The sequence below is a fragment of the Carcharodon carcharias genome, chromosome 9 (assembly GCF_017639515.1).
Source record: "Carcharodon carcharias isolate sCarCar2 chromosome 9, sCarCar2.pri, whole genome shotgun sequence".
NCBI classification, from domain to species: domain Eukaryota; kingdom Metazoa; phylum Chordata; class Chondrichthyes; order Lamniformes; family Lamnidae; genus Carcharodon; species Carcharodon carcharias.
In genome coordinates this window covers 100048306-100072811 of record NC_054475.1, presented here as the reverse complement: position 1 = coordinate 100072811, position 24506 = coordinate 100048306, and the positions used below count along the sequence as shown (strand labels likewise).

General features: G+C 44.2%; 1 protein-coding gene across 1 annotated transcript in view; it reads left to right on the top strand.

Annotated features, from left to right (window-relative positions):
• The window catches only part of LOC121281907 (multidrug resistance-associated protein 5-like), a 252076-nt gene that overhangs the window by 9233 nt on the left and 218337 nt on the right, over window positions 1-24506 (top strand). The window contains exon 2 of the mRNA XM_041195071.1: window positions 9341-9398. The gene's annotated coding sequence lies outside the window, so the exon portion shown is untranslated. The remainder of the gene's footprint in view (window positions 1-9340; window positions 9399-24506) is intronic.

The window sequence follows — 24506 nt, the reverse complement described above, 5'->3', positions numbered from 1 at the left end:
CCCCACATGATTTTGAATAACTTCATTGAAATTCCTGTCAACTTTCTCTTCTCAAGGAAAACAGTCCCAACTTCTACAATCTTTCTACATAACTGAAGTTCCTCAACCCTGGAACCATTCTTGTGAATCTTTTCTACATCCTCTCGAATGCCTATACATCCTTCCTAAAGTTTCTAAAGTCCTAAAGTCAATATTTTATATTGTCTCTCTGCATTCTTCCAACCAAAATTAATCACTTCACACTTCTCTGCATTAAATTTTAATCTCCCATTGTAATCCTATTCCACCAAGCTATGTCCTTTTTTTTTGTTCATTCACGGGATGTGGGCATCGCTGACTGGGCCAGTATTTATTGCCCATCCCTAGTTGCCCTTGAGAAGGTGGTGGTGAGCTGCCTTCTTGAACTGCTGCGGTCCATGTGGTGTAGGTACACCCACAGTGCAGTTAGGAAGGGAGTTCCAGGATTTTGACCCAGCGACAGTGAATGAACGGCAATATATTTCCAAGTCAGGATGGTGAGTGACTTGAAGGAGAACTTCCAGGTGGTGGTGTTCCCATCTATCTGTTGCCTTTGTCCTTCTAGGAGGTAGTGGTCGTGGGTTTGGAAGGTGCTGTCGAAGAAGCCTTGGTGAATTCCTGCAGTGCATCTTGTAGATGCTACACACCGTTGCTACTGTTCACCAGTGGTGGAGGGAGTGAATGTTTGTGGATGTGGTGCCAATCAAGCGGACTGCTTTGTCCTGGACGGTATCCAGCTTCTTCAGTGTTGCAGGAGCTGCACTCATCCAGGCAAGTGGGAAGCATTCCATCACACTCCTGACTTGTGCCTTATAGATGGTGGACAGGCTTTGGGGAGTCAGGAGGCAAGTTACTTGTCGCATGATTTCTAGCCTCTGACCTGCTCTTGTAGCCACAGTATTTATATGGCTAGTCCTGTTCAGTTTCTGGTCAAAAAACACAAGCAAGTTATTTAAACACAATTTGCTGTTAATTCATGCTGGCTTTCCTCAATTAACCCAGATTTGCCCAAGTGACTATCAATTTTGCCCCAGGTTATTGTTTCTAAAAGCTTTCCTACCACCAGAGTTAGACTGACTGTGCCTATAGTTGCTGTGCTTATCTTTACACACCTTATTTGAACAGGGCTGTAACATTTACAATTCTCCAGTCCTCTGGCACCACCCCTGAATCTAAGGAAGATTGGAAAATTGTAGCCAGTGCCTCCACAATTCCCACACTCACTTTCTGCGGTATCTTTGGATGCATCTCATCCAGTCCTGGTGCCTTTTCAACATTCATTACAGACAGCCTATCCAATATCTCCTTTATCAATTTTAAATCCTTCAAGTGGCCGAACTACCTGCTCTTTCACCATGACCTGGATGGCATCGTCTTCCTTGGTAAAGGCAGATGCAAAGTATTTAATACCTCAACCTTCATGCATAAATCCCCTTTTTCTACCCTAATTGATTCTGCTGCTCCTCTTACCAGCCTTTTACTATTTAATTGCCTATACAAGACTTTTGAATTCCTTTTTATATTACCTGCCAGTCTCTTCTCATGCTCTATCTTTGCTTCTCTTATTTGTTTTTGCATTTCCCCTCTGCATTTTCCCTTCCTATATTTGTCCCTAGTTCTCAATTGTATTATCCACCTGATATCTATCATATGCACACTTTTTCTGCTTCATCTTAATCGCTATCTATTTTGTCAGCCAGGAAGCTCTGGATTTGTTGCGTTGACTCGCTTGGCGTTGACTTGCTTAACATTGTAAATAGTGTCAATATATCCATTTAATGTTGCCAGTTTCACTTTCACGTCATTTGCCACAGACCTCCTCTTCTGTAGTCTGCCTGTGCATATGACTTTTCCAACAATGCTTCCGCTCTTGCCATTAGTCCCGCTTCCTCCCGCGGCTGGCCTTAACTCCAAGCCTTGCCTCCTCCCGGCCTTGCCTTGCTCCCCAGCCTTGCCTCCTCTCAGCCTTGCTTCCTCCCGACCTCCCCTCGCTTCACCCTGCCTCCCCTCCCCCCCTCACCTCCCTTCTCTCCCCCCAACCTCTGTCCACCCCCCAACCTCTGCACCCCCCCCCCACCTCCCCTTCCTTGCTTCCTAGTCTGGCCTCCTGCCTTCATTTCCCAGCCTCAGTTCTTACTTTAGTCCCCGAGATCTTGCTGCTCCATATCTGGCTTCACTGCTGGCTCTACACTGAAGTCCTGGGCTCTAGTCGGGACTTTAGCTGCTAACTGTACCAACCAACCTATGCCACTAGATGGAGTTTAAGTGAGGACTCCCTGCAATCTATTCTTTAAAGGCAGCTATTGTTCAGTTACCATTTTGCCTGTTAATGTTTAATTCCAATTTACCTGGGCCATATCCATTCTTACCTCAGTGAAATTGGCTTTTCCCCAGTTTGTTATTCCTATTCTGGAATGTTCTTTGTCCTTTTCCATAGCTAACGTAAAACTTATGATATGATTACTGTTCTCCAAATGTTCCTCTACTGACACTTGATCTACTTGGCCCACCTCATTTCCAAAACCAGGCCCAGCAGTGCCTCCTTTCATATTGGCCTGGAAACATGCAGCTGTAAAAAATTCTCCTCAATGCACTCTAGGAATTCTTCTCCCTTTCAGCCTTTTACACTACTGCTATCCCAGTCTATATTCAGCTAATTAAAGTCTCCCATTATAATTAGTCTATAATTCTGGTACTTCTCCGTAATTTCCCTGCCAATTTGTTCCTCTACATCTTTCCCACTATTGGTGGCTATAGCCTATGCAGAGCAATGTAAAAACTTTTTTTGTTCCTTAGCTCTAGCCAAATAGATTCTGTCCTTGACACCTTTGGAACTTCCTCTCTCTCCAACACTGCAATATTCTCCTTAATCAATACTGCCACCCCCTCTCTCCTTCCTTCTCTATCTTTCCTGAACACCTTTTTACATTGCTCCACATAGGCTATAGCCACCAATAGTGGGAAAGATGTAGAGGAACAAATTGGCAGGGAAATTACGGAGAAGTACCAGAATTGGGCGACTGGACAAGCTTGCGGATCCCCTTGGGAAAGGTGGCCTTGGAATGCTGAAGGAGGGGTGCGCTCTTTGTCCCTTGCATTAAGTTTAAATAGACATTAAAGTCACCCTCATGGTCCAAGCAAACCACAAAGCCTTGGAGTGCACGTTAGGACAATGCCTGTGCCTGAGATGAGAGTTGAGGATGCAGTTGAGTGGCCAGAGTTGTTGCCACTTGGTAATGTGGTGGTGGTGGTGGTGGGGGCGGGGGGTCCGGTGATGGGTGGGGTTTTGGTTATCTATCATGCGCACTAAACACCAGGAATCCACATGGGTGGCCAGGACTCTCTGGCACACGTAAAGGGGCCTTAAGAGGCAGCCGCGGGCAATGACTCGACCAAGAGTGGTCCTTAGGAGACAATTGCTAACCCTTGCATCTCTATCCTTGATACTGCAGTGAGAAGACCATCAGGATTATGGAGTCTGGTGATCTCTGTCTGCCTCGTTGCTTATAGATAGGAGAGAAGACTGAGAGGAATGCGACAGAGGCGCCTAGCTCGTGAAATGGAGGAGCAGAACCCTCAAGACCAAGGGGTGGCACAGCCTCCTACGCATGCAGAGGATGAACCCCAGAGAGGTTCGTAGGTACCTCATTAAACCCAGGGTCTATAGACAGCACATGTGCAAGATGAGCGAAAACCAGTGTCGCTATTGACTGCGCATGTCAAGGGAACTGTTCATTCACATATGCCACTTTCTGCAGGATTTGGCACCAAGGGGACTCAGAGGGCATCCACTGCCAGTGGAGTGAAGGTGACAGCTGCGCTCAATTTCTAAGGTAGTGGCTCCTTCCAGGGCTCTACTGAGGACCTGTGCGGGATCATGCAAGCCTCTACCCACAAAGATATCCATGAGGTCACGGATGCCATTTTTGCCAAGGCACACGACTTTGTCAACTTCAACAGAGATCAGGCATGCCAGGAAGCAAGAGCACTGGGATTTGCTGAGATTTCCACAGGTGCAGGGTGCCATCATATGGCTCTTAAATCTCCCTGGCAACAAGCAGTTCAATATGTGAATTGCAAAGGCTTCCATTCTCTCAATGTTCAGTTGGTCTGCAACCATAACAAATGGATCATGCAGGTTTGTGCAAGATACCCTGGAAGCATCCACAACTCATCCATCCTCAGCCAGTATCGATCCCTAACATCTTCCAGGGACCACACAGGCTGCAAGTTTGGATCCTCAGGGACGAGGGCTACCCGCAAACTATGTAGCTCATGATGGCTGTGCGGTGGCCTCAGACTGTTGCTGAGAGAGGGCATAACAAAGCTTATGCCACAACCCAGAGTTTGGTGGAGCACACCATTGCTATCCTGAAAATAACTTTCCAGTGCCTTGACAAATCTGGTCGAGCACTCCAGTGCACTCCCCAGTGTGCTTCAAGTATCACCGTGGCTTGCTGCATGTTACACAACCTGGCGATGCGAAGGGGGAGGACCTGGATGATGAGATGGAAGAGCTGCATGTTTCCTCAGATGAGGAGGAAGTCAAAGGGGCGCCAGTGATGAGGTACTGGAAGGGGCCAAACAAGGCAGGCGTACTCGTGAGGCCCTAATTGCCACAAGATTCCAGGAAGATGATGAGATGCAATGTGGATATTCCTGAGATCTTCACATTGCATCTGGGAATGTCTGACACCTGTCTGGCTGAGGGCAGCGCACATACACTCTGTGAAGAGGCTCATATGGAGACGCTGCTGAGAAACAGAGGCCAAATGGACTTTTAAGACAACTTGATCCTTTAGTAGGCTTCATCACCTGTTTCCTTCAGCACCTCACCTTCACCAGTCAGGAATGCTGACAAGATTTGGGGCAGCTCCGTCTGTAAGGTGCTGAGAGCACACAGAACATCATGGAACCCTGTGATGCTTGGATATGAGATACTTACAGCAAACACAAGACACATCAAGGCATCACTAATCTGGACAGTGACTTTGAAGCCGGACAATCATGGTGCTTAGAAGGTTACACACTGCACAGAGAGAGGCCTTGGACTGGGACACTTGCCTTCATTTTGTTCAGTAACCAAGTTTTCACATCTGATCGACCCGAATACTGCTCATCATAACAAAGACAAGGAGACATTCTTGGGAGTATATTTACAATGGTCAACATTATGTACAAGTGATTAACACCCATGTCCACGTTGTGCTCAAAAGAGTTACACCTTCTTGACCTTTCTAACCCTTGACACACCCCAACATCCACAGCGGAGATGGAGGCTAAACCCTGTTGTCTGTGATGACTTTGGCAGGTGTCCTCTGGAGGGCCAAGACCTAGAGGGCCCTGGCCTGCTTTTAGGGTCCTGCTGTGTGGCAGTGCCACCCTCCTCTGCCTGCAGAGCTGGAGCTGCTGGGGTCACCGGAAGAGGGGATTCGGATGGGTGGGTCACTCCCGAGGTCACCTGGGTGGATGGCCCCTAGTGTGGACCTGCTGATCCTCCTCTCAGTGGGGGCCCGCTGGCCCCTGGCTAACTCCTTGAGAAGAGGGGCAGCTGGAGTGAGCTCGATTGCGCCCCCCCCCCGCATTGACACTGATAGATGCCAGCATGCTTCAGCTATGGTCCTGCACTGCTGCAGGAACTGCACTCCAATGTCCTGGACCAAGGCCTCAACGGCGGCCGCCACCCTACCAATGTTAACCTCGTTGCATTGGCATACCAGCGCTGTCACCTCAGACTGAAGGCGGACGGACTCCTCCATCATGCCTTACAATCTGAGGAGTGCAGCAGATATCCCTTCCTGATAATCCTGAGCTTGTCTTTGCAGCTCCAGCAACTGAGGTATAACTGAGTCCAGAGGCTCCAGAGACCCAGCAGATTCCTGGCCTCCAGCAATCCTCCGAGTGCCAGCACCCTGGGATGTCTCTGCCTCCGCCTGCTGTGGATCAGAGAGTGCGATGTACTCACCAGATTGTGACCCCGAGGCTACTCTAAACCTTGGTCCCACTGAGGTGTGTATCTCTGCGCTGGTAGAGGGTGTGGGTGAGCGCTGTGATGGGTCTTCAATGTCTGTGTGTATGGATTCCTTTTCCACGGCGTCCCTGGGGCTGGAGTCAACGACCTGGCTCATGGACCCCCTCGGCTGTGTCCCACATGTGCCTGCAAAAGAAAGAAGATATTAATCATGCATGGGAGTGGCCTGTGAAACAGGAGACGTCGCTCACAGTATGGATGTCTGATGGGTGTTGCAGTGCTGGATCCTCACTTGGTTGAGTGCCGCTGACCTCACCGTCAGCACATGAACGGTCCACATCTTCAACAGCCAGCTGAACTGCTCTATTTTCAAAGTTTGGGGAGTCACTGAGGGCGGGCATTCTTCCACCAGTTTAGGACCTCTCCCTTTTGTTGTGTGCCAGCTTGTCATGCATGAAGACAGATAAAGAGAGTATGAGCAGGACGCCGGCCAGGCCAGATGAGAAAGATGCCTGGCATGTGTGGGTGGTGAGTGGTACCATGGTTAGGATGAGGACACGATCCGCAGGGCAGATGAAGATGTGTGTGAAAGAGTGAGTGGTGATGTCTCTTGAGCTGGCAGTGAGTGAGATCCCTGTGGAAGTGTGATAGGCTTATGTGTATGTGAGTTGAGAGTGATGTGAATTGTGACTTACCCTGGCAGAACGGAGGAGATCATTCACCCTCTTTTGGCACTGGGTAGCTGTCCTCTTTTGGAGTGCATTGGCGCTGACCACCACTCATTTGGTGACCTTGCTTGCAGGTCTTCGCCCAGAGCGAGAGTAGAGGACTTTGTGGCAGGCTTCCACTGTGTCTGGTAGGCATTCAAGGGAGGTGTTGCTAAATTTGGGGGCATCATGTTTCTTAGCTTTGGCAGTCATCAGTTCCCAACATCTTCCTGTCCCTTCAAGAGTGTTAAGTATGGCACCCAGATTACTGAAGCGGGGCAGGTGAATCTGAGGTCACCCCACCTGCAATCCAACGTAAAACCCGTGCCTCTGATTTTTTTAAACAATGTTCTTCACGATATGGGGTGAAATTCCACCATTGCCATCCCTGCATCAAATGCCAATTTTCCCCAGATGATATCGGAATTTGCCAATTTAAGGGGAAAATCCCGGCCAAGGAACCCTGCGGTGAGTAACTCACCTCCTGACTCCCAAAGCCTGTCCACCATTTACAAGGCACAAGTCAGGATTGTGATGGAATACTCCCCACTTGCCTGGATGAGTGCAGCTCCAATAATACTCGAGAAGCATGATACAGTCCAGGACAAAGCAACCCGCTTGATTGGCATCACATCCACAAACGTTCACTCCCTCCTCCACCGATGCACAGTAGCATCAGTTTGTACTATCTATAAGATGCACTGCAGGAACTCACCAAGGCTCCTTAGACAGCACCTTCCAAACCCATGACCACTACCATCTAGAAGGTCAAGGACGGTAGATATATGGGAACACCACCACCTGGAAGTTCCCCTCTAAGCCACACACCATCTTGACTTGGAAATATATCAATATTCCTTCAATGTCTCTGGGTCAAAATCCTGGAACTCCCTTCCTAACAGCACTGTGGGTGTACCTACACCACATGGAGTGCAACAATTCAAGAAGGCAGCTCACCTTCTTAAGGGCAATTAGGGATGAGCAATGAATGCTGACCTAGCCAGTGATGCCCACATCCCATGAATGAATTTTTAAAAATCTAGATTCACGTCGGTGGCAGTGGAACCACCTGTCTGTTCCCCTAACTATCAAATCTTCCATCATTATTGCTCTTCCAGTCTTCTTTGTGTCCCCCACTATAGCCGAGCCAGCTGTGGACTTGACTCTAACCGCACTCTCCAGATGAACCATCACTTTCATCAGTATTCAGAACTGAATATTGGTTAGGAGAGTGAGATGCACTTGGGGAACTCCTGCACTACTTACCTATTTCTTCTTGACTGTCTGGTCCTTCATTCCCTCTCTCCATGCATACTCTTAAGCTATGGGGTGGCCACATTTATAAATTTGCCATCTACAAAGCTCTCAACCTTGTAAGTGTGCCACAATGACGCCAGCTGCTTTTGAAGCCTCTGAAAGCCAAAGGCCGAACTGCTGCAGCTGGTGAGACCTCGTGCACATGTCCTGGAGTTCCCACATGGAATGTGCACTCCAGGAGCTGGAGCTGCCCTGCCATTCTTCCATCTATTAGATAACAAAACTTACTACTTAAAAAATAGTATCAGCTACTCACTTTTCTTCTTCTATTGTCACTTAAATATAGGGAGGTTTTTTTTAAATGAACTATTTAATTTCTCAAACAAAAACAGAATTACCTGAAAAAACTCAGCAGGTCTGGCAGCATCGGCGGAGAAGAAGAGTTTCGAGTCGACCCTTCAACGAAGGGTCATGAGGACTCGAAACGTCAACTCTTTTCTTCTCCGCCAATGCTGCCAGACCTGCTGTGTTTTTCCAGGTAATTCTGTTTTTGTTTTGGATTTCCAGCATCTGCAGTTTTTTGTTTTTATTTAATTTCTCAGCTCCTTAAACTAACCTATTAGGGAAACAAAGCTACAGCAGTCACCAGCCAAAATAACTCAGGGCCTTCCTGTCACATTTTGATTTTTTTACTCTCTGTCACTTCAGTGATCGTCACCTGCTTCACACTCCTCCCAGTCTGTTTCACAGTGATCCCGACCTGTTGTACACTCCTCCAGGTCACAGTGATCCTGACTTGTTCCTCCTGGTCTGCTTTACAGTGGTCCCGACCTGCTGCCATTGCACACTCCTTCCGGATGTATTAGTTTGAACCTGAAAGATAAATTATTTTCAATCGTATCCAGACAGAACTGAAAAGCTACGTTTTCTATAAATTCTTTTGTGAATCTCCATTGCGCATTCCACAAATGAACATTTCAATTTGTGAATGATTACCGCTTTAAAACTTTTTATTGTATTTACACGAAATTGATTTTGAACTCAATTTGCTCCCATCTTTTCCCTTAACTTTGAGACCGGTCTACTTTCATCAGCGTTGAGCAGCGAGTGTATGACCCTGGCAGCGCTATTTTTGATGCAACAACCTCTAATCTCTGTTAGGTATGGCAATATATCCTTTGTGTAACCTCCCAAGGCTGCTCAAGCCAAATGACACACTGTTTCATACCATTGATCCTCAGTGCATACAGCAAGCCACCTTTCTACCACTATGAAACTAAAACTCCAGGCTCATGCCAGTTGCGAGCTCAAGCGATTGATTTAAAACCAACAATAACAAACAGCAAGGAACCTTGAAATTGCTTTTATTCTTCTATCTGTTTTGCAGGAAGCTTACTCTCACGAGTTGTAAGGAAAACAAATCATCTTTTTCGTAAAAGAGGCCGGTAAGATCGAAGAGATTTCAATATACATACGCTTTAAAAATGAATATACATTATCTGGAAATATTCTACTAACATACTCCAGTGATATTTCGAAGTCGGAGCACATTGGTCCCAGATTTTGCTCCAACGGCGAGATCGTCAACACACACTGTAAATTTTGTACTCTAACATGCCAAGTGCCCCATATTTTCCTGCATTTCTAATTACAATACTGAGCAGAAGTGGCATAGTCAGTGTACTGATATAGCCACCGACTGTGACTTATTAGTAAGTGAAGTGCTGAACTCAACAACAATACTATACTACCGCCTGGTTGTAACCGAGATTCTGATGTAAACTACGTTTCTGCATGCGAAATTGTATGCTGGAGTTAGAGTTGTTTAGGGGGAAAAAATTGCGCCGCAAATTGCTGGAAGTGAAAGCTAGTAATGGCCCATCGGGGAATATGGGACCTTCCCGAACGACAGGACTAATACTCAATCTCCTTAATCCATTACATTTAAGGATTAAATATGGCACGGAAAAGCCAAAACTCTGTTTTAAAATTAAATGGCAGTAAACCAAATACCTTAACACATCCAGGTACTCAACAGTTGAGTTTTGCTGTCAAGAGCAACTTTCTCATTAATAATTAAACCAAGACTTAATGAAGGTAGAGTTTGGGTTGCACTGTAAAATCCTCCTTGTCCTGATCAGCAAACACATTTAACGCCCGATTTGAAAAGCAATCAGTGAATGCATTAGAAGGTAAATAATGCCCCAGAAATTGCTGGATGTATGATGGCAAATTAACAGTACACGTAATTATTAATTCACAAAAAAATTATGCTGAAGAAGGCATACCCCATCAGTTTCCATTCTCCACAAAATTGCTGAGTGATTTACACCACTGCCATAAGCTAGACAAAACTGGAAAATAGCAACCTCGCTGGGAACTTCTCGGATGAATTTAATTGCATGTCATGAAATTCTTCAATACCAATTAACCTTGCTAATGCCATTTCTGTTAATTCATATTAGAATGACCCCATTAATGGTGTGTTTTCTAGTATTGACATGAAACTCAATGTTGGAGGGTCAGAACTGGAACAAATGAAGTTGTGAATTTCACTCCTGTGAATTGTTCCTCCAGGTTTTTATCTTTTAGTCTATCTGGCTGTATTTTCTTGTGTCAGCTGTGGTTCTGTTGCTAGCACACTGATCTCTGAATCATAAGATTCTGTGTTAAAGTCCCACTCCAGGGCTGACAGTCCAGTGCAGTATTGAGGAAGTGTTGCCACCTTTCCAATGAGATGTTAAACCTACACTTTGTCTTGCCAATGCAAGATGGCCGATACCTGTCTGTGCATGTGCACTGGTCCAATGACATCACTGCTGCGCCTAGCCTGCCAGAAGTACACTCTGCACATGTATCAGTGACGCCACTACGCACATACACCATCTCTGCTGTAAGTACTATGTTTTTTATTCATTCATGGAATGTGGGCCTACACCAGCATTTATTGCCCATCCCTAAGTGTAATTGAGAAGGTGGTGGTGAACTGCCTTCTTGAACTGCTGCAGTCCCTGTGGTGTAGGTACACCCACAGTGCTGTTAGAGATGGAGTTCCAGGATTTGACCCAGTGACAGTAAAGGAACGGCAATATAGTTCCAAGTCAGGATGGTTATGGCTTGGAGGAGAATTTGCAGGTAATGGTGTTCCCATGTATCTGCTGCTCTTGTAATGCATATTGTACCATTAGTTTCTGGCAAAATGCTAAATAAGAGCTTGAATAAGAGCATCTGATGTTGATTTGGTTGTAAACAGTATGAAGGAAGAACTGCAAATTTTACAGGACATAAATGCAGCCGTGAGTAATGCATGCTTGAACTAATGGAAGCAGACAACCTGAGTGGAATGAAACCTGCTGTGCAACACATCATACTTAAAGAAGCAGCAATGAAAAGTAAATACGCAAATGATTCTACTACAATTCTTGTAGCCAGGGCACCAGCCAATCTGCTTTAATTAGGAATCAAAGGACACCGCTGAAAACGCCTTGATGATATGGGTAGCGCCATCTTTGCTCCTGGCCGCTGCCTACACTGTCACTCGTAATGGAGTAAAATACCAGAACTGCCCACGCATGGCATTGGCAACAGACACAGCCTTAAACCAAGGCCCATCTGTTCGGGTGAATATAAAAGATCCCATGGCACTATCTTGAAGAAAGTAGGGGAATTCTCCTTGCTGTCCTGGCCAATAATTATCCCTCAATGAACATCACACAAAAGAACAGATCATCTGGTTATCATCAAATCGCTGTTTTTGGGAGTTTGCTGAGAGCAAATTAGCTGCTGCATCTCCTGCGTTACACTTGTGATTAAGTACTAATAGTACTTAATTAACTGTAAGGCATTCTGAGACATCTGGTGGTGGTGAAAAAGCACTATATAAATGCATGTCTTTCTTTTCTGTCCACACACACTCCTGTTAATGTTATGAGGCAATAACTTTCAGCTTGCAAAGCAGTTTTGCCACAGGCAAATTAATTAGATTTATTTAAACATAGTTTTAGGATATGAGTAAGAATATTTCTACATTTCATACATATAGTCCTCAAAAACTAATACAACTCCCAAACACAACTGGGCTACAAAGTCCTCTTCTGATTTGTTCATTTTACTTTTCCTTTTTGTCTTTTTCCATTAATCCACAATATCCCCATCCTCAGTGATGGGAGTGCCTAGCACATCATGTGGGCTGAAACATAGGAACATAGGAGTAGGATTAGTCTATTCCTATTCAGCACATCGAGCCTGCTCCGCCATTCAGTGTTAACGTGGCTCATCATCCACTTCAATGCCTTTTTCCCCACACTATCACCATATCCTTTTATGTCATTGGTATTTAGAAATCTATCAATCTCTGCTTTAAACATACTCAATGACTGAGCTTCCACAGCCCCCGGGGTAGAAAATTCCAAAGATTCACAACCCTCTGAGTAAAAAAATGATCCTTATATTGGTCCTAAGTGGTCCCTTATTTTAAAATTGTGTCCCTTGGTTCTAGACCATTCCCAACCGTGGGAATCAGCTTACCTGCATCTACTCTGTCTATCCCTTTAAGTATTTTTTAGATTTCAATGGGATCACTTCTCATTCATCAAAACTCTATAGAATACAGGTCCAGTTTCCCCAATCTCTCTTCGTAGGACAGTCCCACCATCCCGGGAGCAACTCTAGTAAACCTTTGTTGCACTGTCTCTATGGCAATAATATCCTTTCTAAGGTAAGGGGACCAAAACTGCACACAGTACTCAAGATGTGGTTTAACCAAAGTTCTATACAACTGGAACAAGACTTCGCTACTCCTGTACTCAAATCCTGTTGTGATAAGGGCTAACATACCATCAGCCTTCTTACTTGCTTGCTGCACATGCATATTAGTTTTCAGTGACTTATTAACAAAGACTGCCAGGTCCCTTTGTACATCTACACTTTCTAATCTCTTACCATTTAAGAAATACTCTACACATCTGTTCTTCCTACCAAAGTGGATAACCTCACATTTTTCCACATTATGTTCCATCTGCCATGTTCTTCCCTACTCTCTAAGTCTGTCCAAATCCTCTTGAAGGCACTTTGCATCTTCCTCACAACACATATTCCTACCTAGTTTTGTGGCATCCACGAACTTGGGAAATAACATTTGGTCCCCACATCCAAACCATTGATATATATTGTGAACAGCTGAAGCCCAGTACTGATCCTTGTGGTACACCACAAGTCACAAGCTGCCAATGCACGAATGACCCATTTATTCCAACTCTCGGTTTTCTGCCTGTTAACCAATCCTTAATCCATGTCAGTATAATATCTCTTATCCCATGTGCTTTAATTTTGCTAACCAAACTCCTGTGGGGAACTTTATTAAAAACCTTCTGAAAATCCAAATATGCCACGTCCATCGACTCTCCTTTATCAATTCTGTTAGTAACATCCTCAAAAAAACTCCAACATGTTTGTAAAAACATGAGTTCCCATTCATAAATTCATGTTGACTGTGCCCAGTCAGATTATTATTATCCATGTCCATTTATCACATCCTTTAGAATAGATTCAAGCAGTTTTCCTACACTAACCATTTGCAACCATCATCAGCCAGAAGTGTCGAGCGGATGATCCATCTTGTTCTGCTCCTGAGGTCCCCAGCATCACAGATGCCAGTCTTCATCCAATTCGATTCACTCCACGTGATAGCAAGAAACGGCTGAAGGCACTGGATATTGCAAAAGCTACGGACCCTGACAAGATTCCAGCAATATTACTGAGAACTTATGTTCCAGAACTACCTGGGGTCCTAGCCAAGCTGTTCTAGTACAGCTACAACACCGAATTCTAGCCAACATTGTGGAAAATTGTCCAGGTATGTCCTGTCCACAAAAAAAGGACAAGTCCAACCCAGCCAATTCCTGCCCATCAGTTTATTCTTGCTCAGTGGCAAAGTGATGGAAAGTGCTATCAAGCGGCACTTACTCAGCAATAACCTGCTCATTGATGCTCAGTTTAGGCTCCGCCAGGGCAACTCAGGTCCTGACCTCATTACAGTCTTGGTCCAAACATGGACAAACGAGGTAAATTGAAGAGATGAGGTGAGAGTGACTGTCATGGACATCATGGCAGCATTTGACCTGGTGTAGCATCAAGGAGCCCTAGTAAAACTGAAAGTAATGGAAATCTGGGAAAAACTATCCATTAGTTGGAGTCATACCTAGCGCAAAGGAAGATGGTTGTGATTGTTGGAGGTCAGTCGCCTCAGTACAGGACATCGCGGCAGGACCTGCTCAGAGTCGTATCCTAGGCCCAACCACCTTCAGCTGCTTCCACAAGAACTTTTCCATCCATCATGAGGTCAGAAATTGGGTTGTTTGCTGATGATTGCACAGTGTTCAGCACCATTCTTGATTCCTCAGTTAGTGAAGCTGTCTATATCCATATGCAGCAAGACCTGGACAATATTCACGCTTGGGCTGATAAGTGGCTAGTAACATTCATGCCACACAGGTTCCAGGCAATGACCATCTCCAACAAGAGAGAATCTAACCATTTCCCTATGATATTCAATGGCACTACTATCACTGAATCCCCCAATATCAAAATCCTGGGTCTACCATTGACCAAAAACTGAACTGGACTAGCCATATAAATACTGTAGCTACAAGAGCAAGTCAGAGGCTAGGAATACTGCAGTGAGCAACTCGCCTTCTGACTGCCCAAGTCCTGTCCTCCATCTACAAGGCACAAATGAGGAGTGTGATGGACTTGCCTGACTCAAAGGGCTGAGTGGCCTGCTCCTGCTCCTAATTTTTATATTTGTATGACTGTAGTTCCAACAACACTCAAGAAGCTTGACACCATCCAGGACATAGTAGCCCACTTGATTGGCACCACCTTCAACATTCAGTGCCTTCACCATCAATGCACAGTGGCAGCAGTGTGTGCCATCTACAAGATGAAATGCAGCAACTCACCAAGGCTCTTTGGACAGCACCTTCCAAACCTGCAACTTCTACCAAATAGAAGGACAAGGACAGCAGATGCATGGGAACACCAGGACCTACAAGTTCGCCTCCAAGCCACACACCATCCTGACGTGGAACCATATCGCTGTTCTTTCACTGTCGCTGGGTGAAAGTCGTAGAACTCCCTCCCTAACAGCACTTTGGATGTACTTACACCACATAGATTAAAGTGGTTCAAGAAGGCGGCCCAATTCCATCTTTTCAAGGGCAATTAGGGATGGACAATAAGTGCTGACCTAGCCAACAAGGCCCATATTCCGTGAAAGAATACATTTTAAAAAATTCTTCCCTCTCTTTATCTCTGGGAGGAGGATCTTTCGGTCGGTGAGCAGGGGCGAGGCCCACTCGCCGATGCATAAAATGATGCGGGATGATGTCGGGCGGAACTCCCGATGTCACCCTGCATCATTTCCATTTTCAGGTCAGCGGGGACGCAGCCAAGCCGATTGAGGCCATTGACAGGGCTACCCATCCACCCTTAGAGTTAGCAGGCAGGCCGGGAGCCCTGGCAGACTTAAGAAAAAGCATGAAACCTCATAAATGGATGGGATGAGGTTTTATGAGCATTTTTAAATATTTAATAAAGGTTTCAGTGAAAGTGATGGACATGTCCCACTTAGCCTCAGGGAGATCAGTGTACTCTTTTGTGCGCATGGGCGAAAGAACGCACTCTCGGCTGAGGGAATCCCTCCCCCACCCCCGCATAGAGCTTCCTGGCAGACGTCATGCTGGGCGGACCTTAATTGGCCCGCCCATGTAAAATGGCAGCGCACCCCCAAGGCGCGCCTGCTCGTGCCCACTCCTGCACTTCCCCCCAATGAGGGAAAAGTTTTTCCTGGATCTTCTTTGACTCTAATTCACCCTATTTCCTTGCCTGTCATTGACTTTTTTTCCTTTATCTTTAAATGTAATTGTTTAAGGAGGTAGGACAGGACATTCATGAGATCCCAGATGTAATGTTGACATCACTGTGCCATTACCAATTCATAGTTCCAGTAATTGTGGCATAAAAGTGTAATCAGAATGGTGAGAAAAAATAAATCAATTCATTTCACTTTTGCGGGGTGTACCATTCCAGCAATTTCTAGATGTTTAAAATTAAATCAAGCCTCTGCAAGGCCACTATCACCATTGTTTTTCAGTGGCTGTGGGATGAAAACTGGCTTAATTGGAGGGAAATTGCAATCATCACTGATTTCAATAGAAGTGTGGTTTCTGGGGCTGTGATAATCATCTTTCCTTTTTTTGGAGTGGGCACTGACAGAACAATGTAGAAGTATCAAGAAAATATGGGTTAATAGTGTAAGTCACTTCATAATTTCTTGGTTCTGTTGAAGAGTCATACGAACTCGAAACGTTAACTGTGTTCCTCTCCACAGATGCTGTCAGACCTGCTGAGTTTTTGCAGGTATTTTTATCTTTGTTTTTGTTATGGATTTCCAACATTCACAGTTTTTTGCTTTTATCATAATTTCTCCTATTGTGCTATTTCAAAGGTCCCTATATCAGGGTAATATTCAATGATCTTTCAAAGTATACCAGCAATCCATCCAAAATGTACAAATTCACACAAGTATACAAGGTGCTGTCTTAGTGCGAGTATCCAATAGCAATATTGGATACTCGCAGTAATATTACTTTTGAAATTCAACACAGGAATGATAGTTTAATAAAATACTGCAGATACACAAATACATTCATGAAAAATAAAAGTATATTATTTCATATTAATTACCTCTCCAATACATTTTTATGATTTTAATGGTCTTGGATGAGTATAATCTTCAATAATCTGAATCATCCATGTAATATGGTGATTGCTTGAACCCTATCTCAAATTGTGAAAGTGTCACAGTCCACCCAATAAAAAAGGAGCGATTTGCTGCAGGATTTACCTCGGGTGTGGGGAGCAGATTCATATTGACCCCTGCAAACCCTGATCTTCTTGGGTTGAAGGGCTGAGGAGCCTGCTGATGTAGATTACAAATTTTTGGTCTGCGCAAAATATTTTCTGGGTTACCTGGTCAATTAACAAAGAATAAAGAAAAGTACAGTACAGGAACAGGCCCTTCGGCCCTCCAAGCCTGCGCCGATCATATTGCCCATCAACTAAAACATTTTGGACTTCCGGGGTCTGTATCCCTCTATTCCCATCCTATTCATGTATTTGTCAAGCTGCCTCATAAACACCACTTGGTTACTGCCCTTAGCAGGTCTCACATTCTTTATAAACTGGAGGGTATCTTTACTACCCAATATTTAATTAAACTATTGCATGACCCAGAGATAGTAGCAATAGAACCTGCATTATGTAACTAGATACTGCAAACTCATATTTGCTTCATGTGTGTTTCTCATATTTTGTGGAAGGTGGATGAAAAAGCATTCTGAGACTCGGCCAATTGTAAACCAACAAATTGGTTTATTTTAAACAAAATACATAAATCGACTGAGTACTGTTTTCCCGCATGAATTGCAAAAGGCAAGTATACAGATACAGCAATAATTAGGAAAACTAATAGAATGTTAACATTTATTGTGAGGGGAATTGAAAACAAAAGTAGGGAAATTATGCTTCAGTTATACAGAGCACTAGTGAGACCACATCTGGAGTACTATATACAGTATTGGTCACCTTATTTAAGGAAGGATGTAAATGCATTGGAAGCAGTTCACAGAAGGTTTTCCAGACTAATACATGGATTGGGCAGGTTGTCTTATGAGCAAAGGTTGCTTAGGCTTGTATCTGCTGGAGTTTAGAAGAGTAAGAGGTAACTTGATTGAAACATGTGAGATCATGAGGGGACTTGAGACGGTACTAGTGGAGAGGATGTCTCCTCTTGTGGGAGAATCTAAAACTAGGGTTCACTGTTTAAAAATAAGGGGTCACCCATTTAAAATGGAGATGAGGTGAAATTTTTTCTCCAAAGGTTGTGAGCTTGGAACTCTCTTCCTCAAAAAGCGGTGGAATCAGAGTCTTTGAATATTTTTAAGGCAGAAGTGGATAGATTCTTGGTAAGCAAGGGGATGATAGGTTACTGGGGGTAGGCAGGATACAGATTTGAGATTACTATCAGATCAGCCATGACCTTATCAAATGGCAGAGCAGACTCGAGGGGCTGAATGGCCTACTTCTGCTCCTTGTCCATATGTTTTTATGTTACATTTTTCCTATTTGCTTCTTGTAGCAAGAAATAATAAATTACACATCTTGATGTGGAACTGTCTTGCCTTAAAAGTCAAAATCATCGTGACCAGACCCAAAACTTGCTCTGGACTTTAATTTTTCCTCGTAGAAGGGAAACCAAAAAGTTAACTTCTGATCACCACACCTTTCATTAAGGATTGGTTCACTGAACTGAAAAATCAAATACACCATCTCAACTGAGCAACAGTGCCCCCCTCCGCCCCTACCACATACTCATCCCTTTGGTGTAGGAGACATGGCAACTACGTCACCTGGTTAGCTAGGCTTACTGAAATAAAATATTCAATATTATAGGTGCAGACCATGTTAGGAATGTGCTAACAACCACTGAATCCGCCCCCCCCTCCATTCATACCCACACCAACCATTGCCTCAAGTTAATCTGAAATGAGAAACAGAATTCTAATGTAGTTAGTATTCCAACTAATTGCCCTAAACGACATGCAAAATACCTTGTGTGTTCCAAATGTTAACACCCATTGAAACAAAATTAATTTCATACAAGCATCATAATATAAATTAACCTCTAGTTCCCTCCAGGCTAAATAGATTAACAAAAGTCACAAAATGTGTTATTGTTATTGTAAGAGTGTTTGTATACAATGCATATAAGAAATAGGAACAGAAGTAGGCCATTTGGCCCTTCGAACCTGCTCCACCATTCAATAAAATCATGGCTGATCTGTTTGTTTTTCAAACTCCACAATCCTATCTACCCCCGATAACCTTTGATTCCCTTGCCTAACAAGAATCTATGCACCTCTGCCTTGAAAATATTCAATGACCCCGTCTTCACCGCCTTCTGAGGCAGAGAGTTCCAAAGTTGCACAACCCTCAGAGAGAGAAAATTTCTCCTCATCTCTGTCTTAAAAGGGCGACACCTAAATTTAAAACAGTGTTCCCCAATTCTGAGCTCACCCACAAGAATTCCCTATTTAGCCTGGAGGGAACTAGAGGTTAATTTATATTATGATGCTTGTATGAAATTAATTTTGTTTCAATGGGTGTTAACATCCCTTCCACATCCACCTTGTCGAGACCATTCAGGATCTTGCATATTTCAATCAAGTCACCCCTCACTCTTCTAAACTCCAGTGGAAGTCCAGTCTGTCCAACCTTTCCCGAAAGGACAACTCGCTCATTCCAGGTATCAATCTAGTAAACCTCCTCTAAACAACCTCCAATGCATTTACATCATTCCTTAAATAAGGAGACCAAAACTGCACATAGTATTTGAAATAAAGGCAAAATACTGCAGACGCTGGAAATCTGAAACAAAAACAAAAAACGCTGGAAAACTCAGGTCTAACAGGATCTGTGGAGAGAAAGACAGAGTTACTGTTTCGAGTCCATATGACTCTTCTTCAGAATTTGAGATGTGGTCTCACCAATGCCCTGTATAACTGATGCATAACATCCTTACTTTTATGTTAAATTCCTCTCGTAATAAAGGATAGCATCCCATTAGCCTTCTTAATTACATGCTATACCTGCATACGAACGTTTTGTGACTCATGCAGTAGAACACCTAGATCCCTCTGCACTTCAGAATTCTGCAGTCGTTCTCCATTTAAGTAATAATCTGCTTTTTTTATTCTTCCTGCCAAAGTGAACAACTTCACGTTTTCACACATTATATTCCATCTGCCAGATTTTTGCCCATTCCTTCAACCTACCTTTATCCGTCTGCAACCTCATCACAACCTACTTTCCTACTGTTGTAGTGAAATTGACACCTCGGAGACTCAGGTACAGTTTTTGATCATTTATTCAAGCAAGGAGAGCCTGTCTTTGTCAATCTAATCTAAGTCAATACTCTGCCCTTTGAGTTGTTACATTGTCTTTCATACATTTAGTCCCTGCCCTTCGTGACTGAAGATATGTTCTCGGTCACGTACGCTCACAATCTATCACAATAGACATTAAGTATCTTAGACCAACTGTTTTGCTGTGTATCTTGGCATTCCAGTGACTGTCACCTCGTTATCTCCAATTGCTGTCACAATGAGTGGGAAGTGTTGTGGGCCCCCTGTCTCATCTTACTTAAATGGGTGCCAGTCATTAGAATGCTATCTATAATCACTGGATTCACAACAAATATGGGCTAGTCTGGGCTAGTGTTGCTGTGTCCTGTGTATAGGCTAACATACATTAAGTATCCCAGAAGCCTTTGCTTTACGGGTCCTTCCTAATACCTTTTCATGACTAATGCTACTGTCTGCTCTGGCTCATCAGGAGTTACCATTTCTCACCTTACACAGAAGATGCTGCCCAGTGACAAAACACCACTCAATTATCAGATTGAGGTTAATCAGAAGCAAAACAAGAACAAAAATACCTGGAAAAACTCAGCAGGTCTGACAGCATCTGCGGAGAAGAACACAGTTAATGTTTCGAGTCCGTATGACTCTTCAACAGAACTAAGGAAAAATAGAAAAGAGGTGAAATATAAGCTGGTTTAAGGGGGGGTGGGAGAAGTAGAGCTGGATAGAGGGCCAGTGATAGGTGGAGATAACCAAAAGATGTCATAGACAAAAGGACAAAGAGATGTTGAAGCTGGTGATATTATCTAAGAAAGGTGATAATAAAGGTACAAATAGCCCTAGTGGGGGTGGGGTGGGAGTAAGGGATCGAAATAGGGTAAAAGGCAAAGATAAAACAATGGTTGGAAATACATTTAAAAATAATGGAAATAGGTGGGAAAAGAAAAACCTATATAAATTATTGGAAAAAAGGGGGTTCAGAAAGGGGGTGGGGATGGAGGAGACAGTTCATGATCTAAAATTGTTGAACTCAATATTCAATCCAGAAGGCTGTAAAGTGCCTAGTCGGAAGATGAGGTGCTGTTGTCCCAGTTTGCGTTGAGCTTCACTGGAACAATGCAGCAGGCCAAGGACAGACATGTGGGCATGAGAGCAGGGTGGTGAGTTGAAATGGCAAGCGACAGGGAGGTCTGGGTAATGCTTGCGGACAAACCGAAGGTGTTCTGCAAAGCGGTCACTCAGTCTGCATTTGGTCTCTCCAGTGTAGAGGAAACCGCATTGGGAGCAGGAATGCAGTAAACTAAATTGAGGGAAGTACAAGTGAAATGCTGCTTCACTTGAAAGGAGTGTTTGGGCCTTTGGACGGTGAGGAGAGGGGAAGTAAAGGGGCAGGTGTTGCACCTTCTGTGGTTGCCTGGGAAGGTGCCATGGGAGGAGGTTGAGGTGTAGGGGGGATGGAGGAGTGAACCAGGGTGTCCCGGAGGGAACGATCGCTGCGGAATGCCGCCAGGGGGGTGAAGGGAAGACTCCGCCTTCCTTAACCGAGGTTTTCCACCCACGTTGGTCGACAGGGCCCTCAACCGTGTCCGGCCCATCTTCCGTTCATCTGCCCTCACACCTTCCTCTCTCTCCAAGAACCATGATAGGGTCCCCCTTGTCCTCACTTATCACCCCACCAGCCTCCGCATTCAAAGGATCATTCTCCGCCATTTCCACCAACTCCAACATGATGCCACCACCAAATGCATCTTCCCTTCACCCCCTAGGCAGCATTCCTATACCTGCCCTTTCTTCATTCATGTGTCACATGTTTAGAAAGCTTCATCTACAGAATCATATTCCCCTTTGTCATACTTCTATAAATCTTTCCATTGATAAATGACTGCATTTACTGAACACCTGGACATGAGAAGAACTCTTTTTGTACATTTGCAGATGCAGTCCATGACATCATAGTCTTTTATCCCAGTTAAGAGGTTATATAGCTTTTTTAGAAATATTTAATTATTATGATTAAAGAAGGTCGTGATTAACCACTCTTTCAATAATTTAGAGATTCTATTCTCATGGTTTGCTCTTGTCAAAACAGCATTGCCACAAGATTCAAGGTTTTAAATTTTTTCAGATAACTTTCTCAAAGATAAGGCCCCAGTTTATTCAGCTCAAAGACTACGACCAAAAGCAGGCTAGACAAACAAAATCGAGTTCTGCCCATGAGTGCCAATTAAATTATCTTGACACAGATCACTAAAATATTAGACAGCTGAAACTTGGAGGAAGAATCAGTTTTTGAACAGTCATGAATTGCTTGAATTGCTGATTGAGATTCATCTTTGATGCAAATACAGAAGCAGCTTTAAAGGCTGGCAGATTCCCCCTGGTTGGGGGATAATTATTTAGCAAAGAAGAGTTTCATTACCAGGGCTTTAGTTGGGAGCCACAGTGCAGGCCAAGTGGCATGCGTAACTGATCCTGGTACCCGGCCAGTCAGAGTCAGGAGTTAGTGTTTATGAGTGTGCACTTACAGGGAGCTTCCTCTGCATTGGTTGTGTCGGCATCACAGACTAACATCTGTATTATGCCAACATTTATGAATGTGGTTCACAATGTGATCATTGTCAGATAAATCTGTGTCAATTGAGGGATAGATATTGGCCAGGACACCAGGGATAACTCCCCTCCTCTTGTTTGAAACAGTGCTTTGGGATCTTTGATATCCATCCGAACAGGCAGACAATCCTCGGTTTAACGTCTCACCTGAAAGATGGCATTGCTCGCCCTGTACTGTACTTGAATGTTAACCTTGATTTTTGTGCCCTGCAGTGGGACTTGAACCCACAACCTTGTGATTCTGAGGCAAGAGTGGGACGACCTGAGCCACAGTGTTCTGTGTAAACACAGCGTGCTGTAATTCTCTGTAATGTGAAGCACTGACGGATGTGCTGGTCATGGGAAAATCTGTCCAACCCTCGAGCAGAACAATGTGAGGAGACTGGGGAACACTATGATGATGCCATCACATTTCCTGTACCTGAACTTCCGAAGCCCTCGAGTTATAGTTAGGCAAGGAGCCGAGCCGTCATCCACCTATGGTGTACTAATTAATTGACCTAAGATTTCCCACTGTGTTGCATGAATGCTGGACAATGTGTTGGCCCAGGTTTCCTTAGCGCCATCCGTTCAGCCTTTGCATTTCCATCGATTCTGTTAGAGATCAGAATGTGGTTTTTTACCCTGTCATGTTCAAGCCCTGAGTACTGGCACTCCAACTTGTGGAGAATGTTCATAACTGTGGCTAGTCAGTGGTTGTGCATTGTGACCAGTACAAATTGTTTTGTCTGTACCTAGCTGGACTTTCCCTAATTCTGACCTTTAACTCTCTTTCCAGCTGAGTGTGAGAAGCTTTGACAAATCTATGAGCATTTGGAGGAATCCTTCAACACCTCCTGGCTGCGAGGTGGGAAAATAATAATAATGTGGGAAATTGTGAGGTTATGCACTTTGGCAGGAAGAGTAGAAAAGCTGAATATTATTTAAATGGAGAACAACTGCAGAAAGCTGCAGCACAGAAGGATTTGGGAGTCCTCGTGCATGAATCCCAAAAAGCTAGCATACAAATTCAACAGGCAATAGGGAAGGCAAATGGAATGTTGGCCTTTATTTCAAAGGGAATGGATTATAAAGATAGGGAAGTCTTGCTAAAACTTACAAGGCACTAGTTAGACCACATTGAGAATACTGTGAACAGTTTGATCCCCTTATCTAAGGGAAAATATACTGGCATTGGAGGCAATCCAGAGAAGGTTCACGAGGTTGATCCCATGTATGGAGGGATTTTCTTATGAGGATAGGTTGAGTAGGTTGGGCCTGTACTCATTAGAGTTTAGAAGAATGAGAGGTGACCTTATTGAAACATATAAGATTCTTAGGGGCCTTGACAGAGTAGATGTTGAGAGGTTGCCTCCCCTTGTGGGAGAGTCTAGGACCAGAGGGCATAATCTCAGAGTAAGCGGTCACCCATTTAGACAGAGATGAGGAGGAATTTCTTCACTCAGAGGGTAGTGAATCTGTGGAACACTCTGCCACAGAGGGCTGTAGAGGCTGGATCGTTAAGCATATTCAAGGCTGGGATAGACAGATTTTTAATCAGTAAGAGAATTAAGGGTTATGGGGAAAAGGCAGGAAAGTGGATTTAAGGATTATCATATCAGCCATGATCTCATTGAATGGTGGAGCAGACACAATGGGCCGAATGGCCTACTTCTGCTCCTACGTCTTATGGTCTTGTCTTCTGTTCCTTCCTGAACCACCTGGTGTACGCGGATACCATCGTGGCCAGTAGCCCAATGCATATCACGATCCATGTGTCAGGGCCCATGTTTCAACCTGTAATGGTTTAGTTAGTTTCTAGGATCCGCCTTGATTTCGCTATTGTCACAATCTATCATACTCTTCATAATATTATTGGGGGATATTGTAAAGTAGACTTATGTTTGTGTGTGGTGTGGATGGTTCTGTCTGTGTGACTGATTTAATTAAATTAGAGGCGGATAGACTATAAAGTTGAAATGA